Below are 16,705 nucleotides of genomic sequence, written 5' to 3' on the forward strand. Positions count from 1 at the left end.
TAATGGAATAACAGCATGCACATGTTAAAACAAAAGAAACATTTAATTTTAACTAGCTAATTCCAGAGGTACTAGGACATATAGAATCATAGAATCGTTAAGGTTGGAAAAGACCCTTAAGATCATCGAGTCCAACCATTAACCTATCACTGCCAAGTCCACCACTAAACCATGCTCATCCAGGATCAAACAATTTAGAGTTATATGCAAAACCAGAACGGTAGTGTACAGAAAAGAGACTTTAAGAAGTTGCCAGTTGTGAACAGCAGACAGAACCAGTAGGTGGACATATTTATTATTCTTTAAACAGGACACTAGTTTCACTGCAAGACCAGCAGACAGACTATTTCTATCATCTGGTAATGAGATAAACACAGATTAGGAGGTACGCAGTTTGCTTCTCACAAGCAAAATGGAGATGCTCACAGTGATCCAAAGACAACTGAGAGCTCTCTGCCCTGAGCAAGGAAGCTCACAGAAAACTGTTGGGGAGAAAGGAGAGAGCTGTGAGTTTTGCCAGGAGGAGCCCAAATTTCAGAGTCCACATGTCGAGCCCTTGCGTTCACCCTCGCACCTTCTGTCTGTTCCTCTCTTTACGATGACAATGTCCTGTGTGCAGGACTCTTATAGACAACATCTGTGAATATGAAACCAGTGCTTATTTGTTACTATTTCATGTAATGTTTTTAGCAATTCTTATCAATTACGGTTCCTTTAGAAAAACCAAATGCTTTACCGGACCTGTTTCCTCTCTGAATAAGGAGATACATAATGATGTTTTGAGCTTCTGAGACTTTGCAGGAAACCATGGGAAAGTAACGTTAAAAACAAAACACTGCTTTCTAAAAAAGAAATGGGAAATAAGCTTTATATTTTTGAGAATTTGACTGAGGAGGGGCACATAATGGTCTAAGACCACAAAAAATAAGCATTGGATAATTTTTTTTCCCCCTAGATTGCAAACTGGTTCACCATGACACAATGGGACTGTAATTGCCCATTCTTCATTTATCAGACCAACATCTTCCTGCAATGGGCTGTAATGTCTGAGGATTTTAGAGATAATGTGGAGTATACTATGTGTGTTTGCAAAGATGGCTACATGTACACTACTCCCCTCAGCTGATGAATGATATCTCAGCCCAGACAGACAGACACAGGTCTGATGCACTGGATTTTAATTAACCAGTGCTTATAAATAACCTTTCACATTATCAGATACAGAAAAACACAAGTGAGTAATGAGAGTACTGATTTTGATCAGTCTTTGTCTTTGTTCAGTCTTTCCAGTAGAGGAAAGTAGACTGGAAAGGAACATATTCATTTTCCAAATTATCTGGCTTGTTTGATACAAATCTGAACTCTTCATCCTCACTTAAAAAAAAAAATACTCAATAAAATAATATATTCTATTTAGTTGCAAGAGCAACCATGAATGGAAAGTGAAGCAATAAACATAACTGACTGCAAATGTAGACTATCCCTCAGCAGAGAACTCTACGGCCACAGATAAGGATTCAGAATGAAAAACTTCAAATGAAAGATTTGTTAATTGGTTATCAATTTTTTTTATGACAACATTAGAACCTCTTGTGTATTTGAGCAAGTTCCTGACATCTTTACAAAGCATATGATATAAAATGAAGAATAAAATAGTGTCTGCACAACTCTGACAGATGTGTCTTACTATTATTATTATTATTATTATTATTATTATTATTATTATTATTATTATTATTACCACACTCTAAATTTTAACTATGATTATTGCAGGACGGTAGTAAAGACTTCTTTGGAGTATCATTTAATTAATGATCTCCCTTCCATAATCTAACCTCAGAAAAGAGTGTCTAACAGTTTTCTCCTAAAAAGTACAGTCTGGTTACATAAAAACTTAGCAGAAGAATCATTATCATGGATACTATGTCTGAGGTCAATGATTAATTGATTGATTGATTGATAGCTAGATACAAGGCCATTTTTCTTCTCTTTTCTTTCTTTTCCAGCATAACTCAATAGCAAAAGGCTAAATGGGGGGAAAAAAAACCCAAACATTAAAAAGATTTCCTTCAGACTCTTTTCATAGATCATATCTAAAGTATGAGCCCCTCGGATGTATTCCCTGATTCTCTGGCAAAGAACCTTGCATTATTCTTCAGCTAAAAGGTAGACTGTTAGGTATCTAAACAGTAGCTTCATGTTATCTGACATACTTCTCAGAAGTATAATCAGTTAATGACATGGCTGAACCTTCCCGTGTCCATACAGGAGAGGCGTTTTAGTCCAACAGAAAAGCTGGACCACTTTCCTGACTAAACAGAAAACTTATCTTCCTTTAACAATTCCGAAATACCCGTCTGTGATGCTGTTGACTATAACTAATTGCGTTTGGCACAGCTTTAATAAACCTTCGGAGAAGAGAATTGCATTCACTATATGCAAGTACATCATCAATGCAAATATTTACAGGTATCAGATGATGATAACTGAACGTGAGAATACTTTTGGGGTTTCCTACAGTTTATTCTTAAGGTATTCAAAACAACTCTGCCATAGTAATATTAATTAATGTTCACTCAATGTGCAGAGATCAAAGTAGCTACTGTATACAAACATACCAACAACAACAAAACAGCACTCACGGTTATTTACAACAAACTTTAAAAGCCTCACCTACAAAAAACCCAAATGTTGCCTCTCAGAACTCTGGGCAGTCCTGCCTTCCCCACCTCCAAAGCCATATACTTCAATAAAGCCCACTTTGGTATGTGAAGTAAACCATATGGAGTTTAAATATGATCAGTCTACTTCAGTGGCAGATGTGGGAACAGACTACAAAGGCTCAGGAAGGAACTTCCTAATACCTGCATGATCCTTGCCTTTTTAACCCAGCCTCCACTGCCGCAGCACAAGATAACCTGGGAACTCAAGCACTGGTAACAGAGAATGGGCTGATACCTGCTATGAAAAAAAGCTCTATGCCAGTCACTGCCAGGGCTTTCCATATCCAGGCAAAGGTACTTTCCCCCATGCCTCAGACTACAGAGAAAAGGAGTATAAAATTGTTTATTTGGTATTACAAGAACAGAGGAAACATTTAGGTGGTAAGAGGGGAAGTAGCCTGCAAATACAGTCTGGAGTAAAAGGCATTGTTAATTTAACCCTCATAGCCACTTTGGAAAACCAAGCAACAGTGGGTTAAATATATAAATACATGACAGAAGAGTAAAGAATACATGTACAACACATGGCTCTCTCTACATTAATGCCAGATTACCATTTGGTACATGTCGTGGTTTAACCCCAGTCAGCAACCCCTCCAAGTGAAAGCAAACTGTGGCCTGCACTCTGCTGCCAAAGGGATTGAGAAAAGCACATTAGCAATATCAGTTGTGGCATACCACTTGGCTACCTTTGACTCCAGTACGTATTGAAGTTCTAGCATGTCCAGCACGGCAGCACTCATCTGGATCTTTGGATAACTGCTCGTTGTTCAGGTCACCATAAATCACCTCCAGCATGGCTAATTCCCTCAGGTACTGGATACCTCTCTCCATGGTGGTCCACTTGCCTGCGTGACATAGAACATCTGCCTTGAAGGGATACCTTTCCTTCACACCTAACAGGAGTCGCCTCCAGAGGCTGAGGACTTGTGCCCCTTTTCCAATTGCTTTGTCAACGCCCCCTTCCCTAGAAAGGGATCCCAGCTGCTTGGCTTCCCTACCCTCTAATTCCAGGCTACTGGCCCCGTTATCACAGCATCGGAGCAGCCAGGTGACAATGTGCTCGCCTGGATGACGTCTGAAATATTTTTGCATATCTCGCAGCTCACTCAAGGATAGGGATCGGGTAGTTTCTGTCTCGTTTACGAGTTCTGCCTCTTCCTCCTCCTCTCCTTGTGATGGCCCTGCTCTTTCATCATCCCTTTCTAAGTGAGCTGACTTTTGCTTCCAAGATTTCTTCTTGTGTATAGGGGCGACTGATACTGGCACAGGTTAGTTCCCTGGTTCAGCTGCAGTGCCCATCGCGGGGGTTTGAGTAGCCACAATGCCTGTCGCGGGGGTTGGAGTAGCCACAGTATTCTTAAATAGTTGTTTAACCCTGAGCAAGACCTGACACACATTCAGCATACATAGCAATAGGAACATGCTGCTTTGAACATCCCAAGGATATTCAAAATTCTCAAGAGCTATTTTAATTAGCCTGGAGAAGAGGGGGGAAGATGGAGGAAGGTGTCTCCCCTGTAGGCTGGCTTTCAAGGAGAAAAAGCAAAAAGTGTAATTACTAATAATTTCTGATAGATGGCTCCCGAAGTACAGAGGTGACGGCAATGCTGAGTACAAATACGACATTGATCTCATAACCAATAATTTTATCGTACCATAAGCCAGTGTTACACAGTACAGCAAAGTGACGACCTTAATCCATTTCCCAGAGATGATAAACAGCACATAAATACTGAGAAACAGCATATATAGCAAATGAGGTGTTACATAACACAACTCTGAGAGAAAATACCACAACTCTGAGAACAGGTAAATCAACATTGTGACCAGCGGTTACTAAACTAACATAATGAATGCTTGTAACAAATTTGTTTTAACACACTCTGGACAGATCTGTCATTATCTCAACCCTTCGAGCCCCACATTGGGCGCCAAAAAGGACTGTCGTGGTTTAACCCCAGCTGGCAACTAAGCACCATGTAGCCTCTCGCTCACCATCCCCCCTCCCCAGTGGGACGGGGAAGAGAACTGAAAAAAAAGTAAAACCCACAGGTTGAGATAAAGACAGTTTAACAGGACAGAAGAGGAAGAAATAATAATAATAATAATAATAATAATAATAATAATAATAATAATAATAATAATAATAATAATAGAATATACAAAACAAGTGATGCACAATGCAATTGCTCACCACCCGCTGACCAATGCCCAGCCTGTCCCTGAGCAGCAGTCACTGCCCCCCGGCCAACTCCCCCCAGTTTATATACTGGGGATGATGTCATACGGTATGGAATAGCCCTTTGGCCAGTCTGGGTCAGCTGTCCTGGCTGTGCCCCCTTCCAGCTTCTTGTGCACCTGGCAGAGCATGGGAAGCTGAAAAGTCCTTGACTAGTGTAAGCACTACTTAGCCACAACTAAACCATCAGTGTGTTATCAACATTATTCTCATCCTAAATCCAAAACACATCACTATGCCAGCTACTAGAAAGAAAATTAACTGTATCCCAGCCAAAACCAGGACAGTGCATTACCATCTGGTATGATCACCATGCGATACAAATTTACCCCCGAGCAGGTGTGGACATAATCACATTTCTGTCAAGTTTGCCAGAGCACAGGATACTGCATTCATACCGACTTCACGCCAGCTGAAAGAGGACAAACAATACCTGGTGTGGCATTGTCAGAGTCATAAAGAGACAAACAATATCTGACATAGCAGAAAACCTACTAGCACAAGGTTAACTTACTAAAATTTGGGCTGACGAGTTATGTTTATGCAAGATGTTTGCATCGTGTGGTTATGCATTTTTGATCTGCTGGCGAGTGCCCGAAAGACATACCATTGAATCAACATTCTAAATCAATCCAGTAAATCAGTGTCTGTAGAAGAATAAATAACACAGAATAAATAACACCTCTCTGTCTCAATCAGACACCTATGAGCTTTCAGTCTTCTCTCTAATTCTGCAGAGAATCTCACATTTTTTGTGTTCATGTCAGCAGTTAAAATGTATCTACAATAGAAAGAAGGGCAGACAAATGCAAAGCTTCCATATTAAATACAATTTCACACAAGTGTAGGAGAAAATAAATCAGAAAAAACAAGTTAGGATTACAGACATAGCTGCAGATTTCTAACACTCAGTTTGCTTTTTTGACTGTGACGTGCTCGTGGAACCATTTATTACAAATCTAAGGTCTTATAACCAAGAGATAATAGTCGGCTCAGAGCCCACCACTTTACAAGCAAAGGTAGGTCTGCTCTCCCTGCCCCCTGATACTTCATCAGTTTTTCTTCAACACTGAGTTGCGTATACTGTTTTATTGCCTAGTGCTGAAAGTGTGGACTTCTATTCTCTGACCTTCTCCATTCTTCAAACGTGGCTTGGAAGCAGATGTATACTGTGCACAGTACAGTGCATACATGCATGTGCGACAGTCCTGATGCGCCCTGAAAGCAACAGATTGCACATCTACTGTGCAACACATGCAGTGTGCAACAGAAAAATGAGGTAAATTCTGCTGATATGGACTGGTCGAGCGCCAATGAATTAGAACATTCCTAAGGCTTTGGTTTAGACTGGACTTTCACTCTTTCACATTAACATGTCCCATTTTTGCACTGAGCAAACTCAAGAAAGGCTGGATATTTCTGTACTCCAAATTTGGCTGCAATGAAAGGCAAGCTCTAATTCAAGCTGTCAGGGCTGTCATGGAATGTGGTCTGGGTCACTTTATATATAAAGATTGGTTGTAGGTAATTACACTGATTTTATGCAGTCATGATCATGACGACTGACTGAATAAACACGTATGTGCAGCACAAACCTCATGCACATTTCTGCAAACTCACTACCTCTGCTAAATTATCTAGCATCTCAGCAGAGCAATCAGCTGGGCAGTCTGTGGAAAATCTTGCACGCCAGCTGTCATGTACTATGTCTATTAGTAGCTTAAAGAAAACATAAAACAGAGGGAAAAATGAGATCTTTGTTAACTCTTGAAAGGTAAACCATACCAGAGCAACACTGTCCTGAGAAAAATCAATACAGAGAGAGAAAGAGAGAGGAGACATAACAATTCATGAAACTTTATATTGAGCATAAAACTATAATTTCATTATCATGCCGAACTTGGCCCACCACTTGTTGTTGAACTCATAAGTTAAAACAATTTTCTAAAAGCATAGAAACAAATCCACAAATATGACTGAATTTAAAATTAGCATATGTGCAACTAATCTCAACATGTAAAAACTCTAAAAGAATACATTACCATATTTAGACTAGAATTTACATTTGAAATTTTCTTGTAAATTTTTAATTATGCAAACTCACCTGTGCAGAATGATGCTCAGGTTTTATCAGGTGTCTGTTCCAAAACAGAGTTACAATTGCTAAAACTGTCACGATGACCACATACACTTACTGCCTTATTTTGTGAAATAAATGAGTTCAATAGAAGGCTGAGAGCTATAGCATTTGCGCAAGATACACTCCACTGTTTATATTACAAGCACAATCCAATATGTGCTATTCATCAATACTAAATAGTTGTGCAGAAAGATGCTGTCGTTCTTTGCACACAAAGAACTATTATCTCGTGAAATTCTGTACAAACCTTGCTTTAGTAAACTCCAGACATCTGTCAAATTGTACTCTCATCTGCAGCACTTTATCTTTTACAGGTACTTTACTGCAGGAACAGTGACTATATTTACAGCACTGCATACATATCACTTTTAACATTTCAGGGATAAAAACCACCACCCCTATATATGAAAATATTTTTGTTACAGCTTTCCCTCCACAAAATTACTGTTCGCACAGTATATATCCAAGCAATAAGCACATGCCCAGAGACAAAACAAAAGTACATAACCATTAAAATAAAGCTTCTCTTAAATGCATTTGCCAGCATATAAAACCAGTGCATTACCACCACCATGCACTTTAGTGATGAGGTTAGGTTTTGACAAATGAAAGTTCAATGAAAACTCTGAAAAACCTGTTTACGGTGATCCCAGATGTAAGCCTTGCAAGCTTCACTGACCTATGTAAACTGACTTGGCTTTCGGATAATCTCCTGGTGAATGCTATTACAAAATCTATAAACACAGATGGCACCAACTGGCACCCTATCTGTAATCTCAACAGAAGATCAAATACAGAGACTGAATTTATCCTCCCACATCACAGGTGATTATTTCCAAACAGGTTTAAGGGACTATGCCTGGAAGCTGAACCAAGAAAGCTCTCTCACAGCTACCCAAAGTCTCGGCCACCCTGGGAAGTCAAACTGCTTGAATGAAGCTAGTTTAAAAACTGTATGGCTTTTAATAAACCAATTCAACTATCAGTTGAGACCAGGACCAAGTTATAATTGCTACAATTATCACAGAATCATAGAATCACTTAGGTTGGAAAAGACCCTTAAGATCAGCAAGTCCAACTGTTAACCTAACACTGCCAAGTCCACCACTAAACCATGTCCCTAAGCACCACATCTACACATCTTTTAAATACCTCTAGGGATGGGGACTCAATCACTTCCCTGGGCAGCCTGTTCCAATGCCTGACTACCCTTTCAGTGAAGAAGTTTTTCCTAATATCCAACCTAAACTTCCCCTGGTGCAACTTGAGGCCATTTCCTCTTGTCTTATCACTTGCTACTTGAGAGAAGAGACTGACCCCCACCTTGCTACAACCTCCTTTCAGGTAGCTGTAGAGAGTGATAAGGTCTCCCCTCAGCCTCCTTTTCTCCAGACTAAACAACCCCAGCTCCCTCAGCTGCTCCTCATAGGACTTGTTCTCTAGACCCTTCACCAACTTCGTTGCCCTTCTTTGGACATGCTCCAGCACCTCGATGTCCTTCTCGTAGTGAGGGGCCAATGCAATGTCAGGCACTAGCAAGCATGAAGGCCACTTAGTGAACTCTAATGCTAATTCAAAACCAAGACATTTACACTGAAAAGATGTTAGATACCATGTATAAAACATTAATCTAACAATACCTTCACAGTCTTTAAGATAATAAGACAGTATTAAAACAAAGTAATTTGAAATGGGGCATTGACACCAATGACAAAGGAGGCTGTATAGCTGCTTCAGCAAAATTGCTTTGTTAATCCTTTCTGAGCACCAGAAACTGTATAAAGGTGAAAATGAAAAGATCTGAAAATCAGCTTAAAGTAAGGTTTCCTTGTGTGTTTGGGTTCATTTATTACTTATAGTCCTCTCAGCTGGTTGCAACACAATATAATGCTTTCTCCAGAACAGTTTGTTTTTCTTTTTATAGTATTTCATTTTCATGGTTTATCATTTAGTTTCCATGCTTTCACCATGGGCCCTCAACCCTCAAAGAAAACCCCAAGACACAACATCTAAACCAATATAAAAAAGAAATGTTTCAAGGAACAAATATCGCTACAGCACTCTGCTCATGCAGCTATGTCTAAAAATTCTGGATTCTCTTTTGAAGAGCTCACATCTAACTTGACTACAGAGCTCCAAGCTGAAAAAGATAGTATGATTATGAGGACCAGAAGACAAGGAAAACCACAGAAATTAATCTTTAGCAAAAAACTGTTATTTTTTTAAATTGTATTGTATTTTATTACATATACTGAATCAGAAACTGGATTCTATTAATTGTGTCAACAGCACAACAGTCTCTAAATATCTTCTACTGTGATTTATTTGTGCTCAGTCATGGAAAAGGTAATTGCTCAATTGCTACATGTATTCCCTGAGTTCAGAATTTCAGATGTATTCCTGATCCACTCACATAGATTGGGTATATTTGCAGTCATTTGCTTGACTTCTGCAGCAAATTTATATTTTTAATTATTTTTTCTTTGTGGATTTTGTTTTCTTTGGAATTACCTTCCACAAAATTATCTTCTAGGAAAATATTTCTTGGAAAATTGATTATTCTATTCTCTGATTAACTGGTGTTGAAATGCTTATCTGTGGCTGATGTCTGACCTCCTAAAGTCTCAACACAGGGAGAAACAAAGGAAATTTAAAAAAATAAGATCTCAGATCAGTAGTAAAACATTTTCCAAAATGCATTAACTACTTTCTAACAACATGAAAATGACTGAAACTATTTCCTTTACTTAGAAGACAGTTGAAAATAAAATAATAGAACTGCTCTTTACACAGCTTTATGAGTACCTGACCTTACCTCCCCAGCACTGTAAGAAGACAAGTAATATCAACATTAGTCTTTAATCTTGACTTTACAAAAGCCCTACATTCAGCTTAATTCCAGTTTCATAGAATCATAGAATGCTTTGGGATGGAAGGGACCTTTAAAGGTCATCTAGTCCAACCCCCCTGCAATGAGCAGGGACTTCTTCCACTAAATCAGGTTGCTCAGAGCCCCATCCAACCTGACCTCGAATGTTTCCAGGGATGGGGCATCCACAACTTCTCTGGGCAACCTGTTCCAGTGCCTCACCACCCATGAGGGTTTAAAGAATTTCTTCCTTATATCTAGTCTGAATCTACCCTCTTTTAGTTTAAAACCATTACCCCTTGTCCTATCGCTACAGACCCTGCTAAAAAGTCTGTCCCCATCTTTCTTATAAGCCCCCTTTAGGTATTGAAAGGCTGCAATAAGGTCTCCCCGCAGCCTTCTCTTCTCCAGGCTGAACAGCCCCAGCTCTCTCAGCCTTTCCTCATAGAAGAGGTGTTCCATCCCTTTGATCATCTTTGTGACCCTCCTCTGGACCCGCTCCAACAGGTCCATGTCTTTCCTGTGCTGAGGGCTCGAGCTGGACGCAGTACTCCAGGTGGGGTCTCACCAGAGCAGAGTAGAGGGGCAGAACCACCTCCCTCGACCTGCTGGCCACGCTTCTTTTGATGCAGCCCAGGATACGGTTGGCTTTCTGGGCTGTGAGAGCACATTGCCAGCTCATGTCCAGCTTTCCATCCACCAGTACCCCCAAGTCCTTCTCCTCAGGGCTGCTCTCAATCCCTTCATCCCCCAGCCTGTACTGATACCGGGGATTGCCCTGACCCAGGTGCAGGACCTTGCACTTGGCCTTGTTGAACCTCATGAGGTTCACACGGGCCCCCCTCTCCAGCTTGTCCAGGTCCCTCTGGATGGCATCCCGTCCCTCAGGCGTGTCAACTGCACCACTCAGCTTGGTGTCATCTAAAATTTGCTGAGGGTGTGCTCAATCCCACTGTCTATGTCGTTGATGAAGATATTAAACAGTACTGGCCCCAGTACGGACCCCTGAGGGACACCACTCGTCACTGATCTCCATCCAGACATTGAGCCATTGACCACTACTCTCTGGATGCGACCATTCAGACAATTCCTTATCCATCAGTCTACCCATCAAATCCATCTCTCTCCAATTTAGAGAGAGGGGGACCATGTCAAAGGCCTTACAGAAGTCCAGATAGATGAAATCCATAGCTCTTCCCTTGTCCACTGATGTAGTCACTCCATCATAGAAGGCCACTAGGTTGGTCAGGCAAGACTTGCCCTTGGTGAAGCCATGTTCCCTGTCCTCCATGTGCCTCAGCATAGCTTCTAGGAGGATCTGTTCCTTGATCTTCCCAGGCACAGAGGTGAGGCTGACAGGTCGGTTCCCAGGGTCCTCCTTTCTACCCTGGTTCCCCGCGCAGGGTTGCCGCCCCGTGGGGAAGGAGTGAGTGGGCGCCCTTTCGCCCCGCCGCTTCTCCGGCGGACGTGGGGCGGCTCTAGCCGACTCCACAGCCCCATCCCCTGCAGACCCCGCCGTTACCTCCGCTCCGTGCCCCATCCCCCGCGGCGGTTTCCCGGCCCGAGGAGAACTGGCAGTCCAGCGCGCCCGGCCGCCGCACGAGCAATGAATAGAAACGCGCCCAGCGGTCCCCGTCCTCCCCCCCCCCCCCCCCCAGCTTCATCAGCGCCGCCTCCGCCTCACCTCCGCCGGGCAGTGGCGGCTCCTACGCGTTGGGGCTCCGCTGCCGCCGCCTCCGGCCCGCGCCCCGTCGGGCTCGCCCTCCCCCGCTCCTGCCGCGACCATGCACTGAGGGAGGAGGAATGGGATCCCGGTGAGCGCCGACCCGGCCGCCCTCAGCCGTAGGGAGGAAGGGAGCCGCGGTGCGGCGAGGGGCGGGGAGGGACGGGACGCGGCGGCCCTGGCCCTGCCCAGGACCGGCCCCCTCACACTGACGTCCCCCGCCCCGACACCGCCGGCCACAACGGGGTGCTCGCGTCCAGGGGGTCGCCCGGAGCGGGGCCGGGCGGGAAATGAGCGAGGGGAGGGAGGCTCCGTCCTGCCCTGTCTGGGCTCCGCGGGCAGCCGCCGCGGCTGGGCAGGTACCCGGCACCACTGCCGCGGCGGCCCGGTGGTGCTCCGCCGAGCGCCCCGCGCTCGGGCATGCCGGGCCGTATCACAGCTGTCCCAGCGTGCTGGCCAAAGAGAGTCACGGGAAATAGTCCAAATAAACGCTGAGTCATCATTCTGTCGGTTTAAATAACCAACATTCATTTATCTGCCTCCTCCAACGGACCTGGCTAAGAACTGGCACTGGCCTGCAAGACTGGCAGTGTCAGGCCTGTATTAACTATTTCACTTCTCATCATTGTAATAGAAACAACTAATTAATCTGCCCCGTTTGACCTAGTCTTGGAGGACGTATTGAATAGAAAGTGGGAATGCTAAACACCAACTCCCCCCATTTCCAAACATTCCTCTTTGTCTAGACCTTCTGAAAAAATGCAGTTAATTATTACACAACTTACATTGCAAGAAAATGTCTCAAAAATTATCTGCAAAGCTTCAATTTTTAAACCTTTTCCCCTCAGAACTAACAATTTCCCATCAGTTTCCCTTTAAAATCCCAGTTAACACGTTTCCTGTTTCAAAGCAGCACTCTGATGACCCAGGCTTTTCAAGAATTTTGTAATTTTTAAAGTGTCTTAAGATGTCTAATTCTAAGCACATATGTGTTTACTAGCAGCGATACTCATTTAAAGCATCTGCAGAGAAAATTATGGTTTAGGCTTGGACGTGTCTCCACATGCCCATGCTATTCCCTGCTGTTGTGCCCTCATGTTGTGCCCTCAACTGATAGTGGATGACAGGTGTCTAACTTCATACAACTTTTCTCAACGTCAGCTTCACTTGCTAGCCTGGAACTGGCTGTTGCAATAGATAAACCAGCCACTAAATGGGTCAATAAAATAAATCACTCTGGGTATTTCAGAGACATAAATGAACTGCTACACCAATGTAAAACTTGATTTGCCACAGCTAAAGCTGTCTTCCTCCTGGGAAAAAGTAAGGAGTTCTCTCTTCACAGCTATCAGAGTGCTATCTTTCACAAACACTGCATTTACTTGAAGCTATGGTTTTGAGTTGAATTACTCTTTCACTCTGACGATACAGAGGGATCTATGCAGGCTGGCCCTGCTGACAGCTTGGGATGCCAAAGTCTTCAACAGGTCTGTGCAAAGGCCCCCTCCATCTGACTGGGTCCAGTTGCTGGATCCATGCCTTTTTAATTAGTGTCTGCTGCTCAGAAAACCAAAAGCCAGTTAATGTTTTCCTAAGTATGTATGTTTAGGAGGAAGAAACAAGCACAAATAAACAAGAATAATGTTCCTGTGGCAGAAACATTAAAAACATATACAGGTATCTACATTTACTGAAAACAGAGTATATGCTTTCATGCCTATGTTTATTGTCCAAACTTGTATCCTTACGTTACTTTTCCCCTTTCTTTCCGGACAAGTCATCGACCAAAGCATTCTAAAAAAGTTTTATTAGAGATATTTTTGTTTGTTCCTATTAAAGACACTGAAGATTCATTTTCTACAAAATAAGAGTGTCTTTGTAAAGCTGAACTCTCTGTGACCTCCAAGAGCAGCTACTTTAACATACAACAGGAAACAACTCAATAGGCCTGTCCAAAAATAAACATCTGTTTAAAGAATATTTTAACCCTAGAGACTTCACACAAATAGAGTTGTCACAATGTTATTTGATATTACAAAATTAATGTAATAGACATATTAATTTCCAAAAAGACCTTTTGCATTCCAGTTTTTGAGTACGCTTTGAGCTAGTCTCCGTAATAGATGGCTCTACTACTTTTGGATCAGAGTGTTTTTCCTAAACAGATAAATGCCCCATGCCGTTTCACAAGGGTGTGTTAGAACCGTGATAGTCCATCAATAACATGAAAAAAAAGAAAAAAGGACATTTGAAGAATCTAAGTCAGGGAAACCCAGCTGTTACAACTTGTTTTACCATAGCTTATAGGAATCTTGGTCATGGATCAGACTGACACTGTGCTATGAACACAGAGTAAAATGAGGGTGTCCTGGCCAGAAACATCTTACACTCTAAACAAATCAGACAAAAACCCCAATGCCTAGATACAGGCAAGCATAAGGATGCTGAGAACTAAATAACAATAACAGCTACTGATCAGCATTTTTGACAAAAGTATCAGTGCAAAAAAAAAAAAAAAAGGCCCTGAATCTATCATCATGTAAATCTATCATCACGGATTGTTTGTAATATAATGGACATTTTGGTAGCAAATGAGAGATGAGAAGAGGCTGTGGTTAAGCTGAAAAGGACATTCAAAATTAGCATCTTATGTTGAAGATAATAAAAAAAAAGAGTGCTGCAGCATCCTGAGTGGATAATAGCAGTATCATATTGAATCTATCAAGTTCAGAGAAAAGGAATTTTATAGTTCAGACCCAAAATAAAGTTTGTGTGAGAGTTTTAGCCATGGATAGACAGAAAACATCCTATCTCAAAGATATTAAGTACAGAATCAATGTACAATATCTAGACTATCTGCATGTGCAGACCTAGGGAGAGATCAGTGCTGAATGGCAGAAAGCACAGAGATGTTGTCTGCAGTGAGAAAGGTAATGGGAAGAAGGTTTGGAAAGAAAGGCTGGGAGCTGTGTTTAACTGTACTGAATTTGAATTGATGGCTTACCTCCAAAATGTCCGGAGAGATAACTTGAGATTTTGGTCTCTACAGGAGAAAGAAGTCTAGGGTGACTCTGTACACCCTCAGATTAGTAAAGTTAGTTTCATAGTGTGGAGATTATTTTGATACTAGGAACAAGCAAAGGGGACAAAAGACAGAGCTGCTTAGAGCTTCCATGGGAAAAGGATGAAGAGAACACTCTTCTAGACACGCAGAGCAATGCAAGGCAGCAGCATGCATTCATCAAAATAAAAACAAATTGAAGAAATAAGGTCAGTTAAAACAGAGTGTCTCATAGATTGAGACCTTTAAAAAGAAGGCAACATGAGAAGAGACGAAGGCCTTTGGTGGGTGTCAAGAGGTATCTATTGACCCTGGTTGAGTATTCTGAGGTCTCACATTCCAGCTCTGAACCAAGCTTGGTGTTTTGGGTACAGTAACTATTAAACTAATTTGGGACTCAGCCAATATGGCACAAACAGGAATCCACCACTGTATTTTAAGAAGGCTGTAATTGAATGCAGACACTCAGGCTCACTGAAGTGATCTAGATTTATCACTGTGTTTAATCTGTATTTTTGAAACACATATTATTGTAAGTAGTATGAAAAAAAGCTGTCTAGCCAAATAAATGTTGCCCGACACAACAGCAGTAACAGCTGTTTTATCTCCTTTCCCATAATTTGGGGCTCTAAAACAGAGAATATTTTTAAGTGCACTTTGAGGCGGTAATTCATGGGAATTTAAATTAGCAGTATCCTTTCTACTGAACAAACCGAGACATCCAGTAGGTATAAATAATTAAAGAGGCTGAGTTTTAAATATGACATTCATCTATTGAAATTCCCACTTTAATACCTAGCTATGCTAATTATTTCTCTTCTAATGTCTTAAAATCTCTTTTCATGTCCTAAGGAGTGCTAAGAGAAAACATATACAGTAAAATGATTTAATGATCTTGAGCAGGATACTATGCATATAATATTTGAAATTACCCTATCAACTCATATATACATTTGAAAAAAGCAACTCCGATACTTTCTCCAATACTAGCTTATTTATCACAAATGAGGCATTTTCTAGGACTTTGTCCAAAATATCCTACAGTTCTACTGGCTGTGTTACAAATTATAAAAGGAAATAGTCTAGTGCTATTTCTTGGAATTATATATCTTAAAATTATTTAATATTTTTCATTCATTAGTGCTAACATCATTAGAGATAGGAAAATCTCTAAGATTATAACATTGTCGAGTTTTTCAAAGTAATTTAAAACTTGAAGAAATTGCTTAAAAATTGGGAAGATTCACCCAAACTATCCAAAGAAATTCAGTAAAACAGGCTTCTTACCCCATAACCTCAGCTCTAGAATAATTGTTTGAAACATTTTTCAGAATTAAAATAGGCATCTCAATGAGCAATCCTGCCTAGGGAAGAACTCAACCATGATTATACTAAGCCTTTCTAAGATCCATGTGGAGTGTCAGTGAGATCCAGAGCAGCACAAAGCAGAGCAGCTACAGAGACCGACTACTCCCACTGGCAGTTTGTGCTGCTTTTGAGCTAATTTCCAGCCCCACATTCAAGGATGGGAAGTGGATTCCTAGCATATTTTATGCTTATCTGGATGCTCAGGATTGTACACACTGACCATGGCATTGCCAGGATGGAAAAGGAGGAAAAAAATGATGATGCAGATTGCTTTTTGTTGGATTCCCCATCTTTGTTTTGTTTCTGCTGTAGACTATCTCATTTCCACATCTTGCACTCTAATAAAACTGTTTTTACAAAAGATATAATGATGCCTTCCAGCCCAGAAGTCTGACCTAGTAGTCTTTCCTGATCTTCTTTACTTGTCAGCCATCTGTAATACAGTACCTTATGATATTTTTGAAATCTTTTCCCTTTCTTGTCTCATGTGGTTCTAGTTTCACTTTATTTTCTTTTCCTGCTCTAATCACAACTGTATTGGAACCCTCCCTACTTCTGAATATGGATAATATGAAATGA

At 41.4% G+C, this 16,705-nt stretch overlaps 1 protein-coding gene across 1 annotated transcript in view; it reads right to left on the bottom strand.

The window, feature by feature from the left end:
• The window catches only part of LOC104021652 (LHFPL tetraspan subfamily member 2 protein), a 97,484-nt gene extending 85,653 nt beyond the window's left edge, over positions 1 to 11,831 (bottom strand). The window contains exon 1 of the mRNA XM_087762637.1: positions 11,659 to 11,831. The gene's annotated coding sequence lies outside the window, so the exon portion shown is untranslated. The remainder of the gene's footprint in view (positions 1 to 11,658) is intronic.
• Between the last annotated feature and the right edge of the window lie 4,874 nt (positions 11,832 to 16,705).

The sequence above is a fragment of the Nipponia nippon genome, unplaced genomic scaffold (assembly GCF_047370975.1).
Source record: "Nipponia nippon isolate SJK-2023a ecotype South Korea unplaced genomic scaffold, ASM4737097v1 scaffold_26, whole genome shotgun sequence".
In the NCBI taxonomy this organism is placed as follows: Eukaryota; Metazoa; Chordata; class Aves; order Pelecaniformes; family Threskiornithidae; genus Nipponia; species Nipponia nippon.